The sequence below is a fragment of the Topomyia yanbarensis genome, chromosome 3 (assembly GCF_030247195.1).
Source record: "Topomyia yanbarensis strain Yona2022 chromosome 3, ASM3024719v1, whole genome shotgun sequence".
NCBI classification, from domain to species: Eukaryota; Metazoa; Arthropoda; class Insecta; order Diptera; family Culicidae; genus Topomyia; species Topomyia yanbarensis.
Window position 1 is genome coordinate 175904105 of NC_080672.1, and position 3094 is coordinate 175907198.

The window sequence follows — 3094 nt, forward strand, 5'->3', positions numbered from 1 at the left end:
CCTTTCGAATGGAACTGAAACATTTAAAATACAAAGTATACTTTTAAAGTTAGAGGTATTTTAAGACAAATAAGTTTTTTACACAAAAAGTTCAATAACTCTGTAACGGTTGAGATTTGATGGCATGTGTAGAACAATTTTTTTCTCCAAATATGGCAGTCTATCACCCCTCGAGAGATTCTTAACCATGAACCAAACACCCTGTATATATATATATATATATATATATATATATATATATATATATATATATATATATATATATATATATATATATATATATGTGTGAATTGAAATTAAACAAAAAAAATAGATTTTTTGAAACCATGGAACTATTTGAACTATTTCTCAAAAATCAATATATAAGGTCACTTCAAAGACAAAATAATGTGTTGATAATGAAACAGTGATTTTTAGTATTTATTCCTTGGATTAGGCATTGCGTTCAATCATGAGGTAAATGTTGGATGGTATATCAATACACAGATCAACAAGTAATTCACCTAGTAGTGAAATAAAAGATTTCTCATATAATTATACTTGTGGCGTCACCGAAAGCAACTGTATGTTTGAAGCCCAAAAATCTAGCGAAAATTTAGCTCTTTTGCAAGATTTAAGTTATACTGGTTGTGGCGCAAAAATTACTACTTACATTATTTATGACAAGAATGTAAGAAATCAATATATCATAATAATATACCTATAAAAGTAATGTCACTGCATTAACCATCATTTGCCATTCCTCACACGCCCCCCCCCCCATCTTTCTCTCTCTGTCTCTCTCTTCTATCGCATCTGTCTAGCTATTTCTGTATCCATTTCTAAGTTGTGTGATAAGATCTTCTGCCAATCTGAAATATTTATTAATTGTAATTGCGAAGGTTTGAGAAAAAAAACTATTTTTTGTCTGCTGCTACATCAACTCAACTTTAATTCAATTGTATTCAAAGCCTGTATCCACACTATAATTAAGGAAATTCATGGCTATATCAGAAAAATATTTGGCTTAACTGGGTAATATGAAAGTTTGACGATGGAAATTTTCAAAAGAGACATTCCACGTGCGATATTTAAACTATTCGTATCTCTATTGAATTTTGAATGAAATATATGCTCAAAGACTGAAAACTTAAGCCAGCAGGATTGGAATTGCCATCAACGCGTCGAAGACAAAATACATGAGAGGAAGAGGTTCTAGAGACGACAATGTGAACCTCCCACCCGGTGACGGTGACGGTGACGAAATCGAGATGGTCGACGAATTCATGTATTTGGGCTCACTGGTAACCGTCGACAATGATAACAGCAGAGAAATTCAGAGACGGATCTTAGCGGGAAATCTTGCCTACTTTGGACTCCAGAGGACGCTCCGGTCGAACGAAATTCGCCGCCGCACGAAATTGATTATCTTCAAGACGCTGATTAGATCGGTGGTCCTCTACGGCCACGAGACCTGGACTATGCTCGTGGAGGACCAACGCGCCCTTGGAATTTTCGAACGAAAGGTGTTGCGTACCATCTATGGTGGCGTGCAGATGGAAGACGGAACGTTGCGCAGGCGAATGAACCATGAGTTGTATCAGCTGCACATTCGTTGTATTGGTACGAACAATCACGAAAAATAACGGATCAAAGACCAAAAATATCCACAAATTAGATCCAGGAAAAGAAGTCTCCCAAAGTATCCACTCTCGATGGGGGGTGCAACTACAAGGTGTCTTCTAACTTATCGTCGTCCATATTTGGATATACTGAGTAGTTTGAACCATTTCTTTTTCGCAGTATTGGTCTGTGTAGGACTTATTTATCCATATTTCCTGCACGAGAATTCCGAACGAAACAATATGAAAGCTATAAGGATGAATGGAAAGAGACTGCATTACAATCAACTAAATGCACGGCTTTAATGCTATCGACATAGCCTAGAGATTTCACACTATTTACTTCAATGCAAATAAAAACTTTGAAATATCTACCTGTCTCATTCACGAATCGCATTCTCCCTGTCGTTCTCTGTTTAAGGGGCTGGAAGGCACATGTGACCTTGTCTCATTTTACTATATTCAATTGCGTGTTGAAATACTGGACCAGTAAATTCTATTCTGTACATAAATCTTTTTTTCGGGAATATGTGACAAAAAGTAAACTTCGAATTCGTCAAGTAAAGAAGCATGAAAACAAAAAGAATAAAACCAAAAAAAGAAAGTCCATTGCATATTTATTAGCCTTTTCTCAGAAGATGGGATTTTCAAAAACATTTCAAAACTTTCTGATGCAATGGTTCTCAAATTCGTACAATCCGGTTTATTCATATTCTTTATTCAAAAATGTTTTTGGCCATTTCATTTTAATTAATTATTTCATTCCGCATCTTTTTATTCGTTTTGTTCATCTGCGTTCATTTTACTTATTTTATTCGTTTCATTCTTTGGATTCACTCTGATCAGTTTATTCTTTTTGTGCATTTTACTCATATCATTCATTGTTTTCATTGTATGCATTTTATTCATTTTTTCCAGTTTATTCATTTTGTTCAGTTTCTTCATTTTAATAATGTGATTACTTTTCCAGTTTTAGTCATTTCATCCAAATAATTTATTTGGTCAATTTTTTTTCTTTATGTTAATTTATAACCTTTTACCATTGTTCAATTTTTCATTTTAATTAATGCATTTAATTCTGCTCATTTTCTTCTTTTTATTCATTTTATCACTTCAGCTCATTTTGTTTATTTGATTTGTTTGTTTTATTTATGCATTTCATTTATTTTTTACATTATTCATTTCCATTCTTTTTATTCATTTGATCCATTTCATTAATTTGATTCATTGTATTCACTGGATGAATTAAATCAATTTGATTCATTTAATTCATTTGATTCATTTGATTCATTTGATTCATTTGATTCATTTGATTCATTTGATTCATTTGATTCATTTGATTCATTTGATTCATTTGATTCATTTGATTCATTTGATTCATTTGATTCATTTGATTCATTTGATTCATTTGATTCATTTGATTCATTTGATTCATTTGATTCATTTGATTCATTTGATTAATTTGATTCGTTTGATTTATTTGATTCATTTGA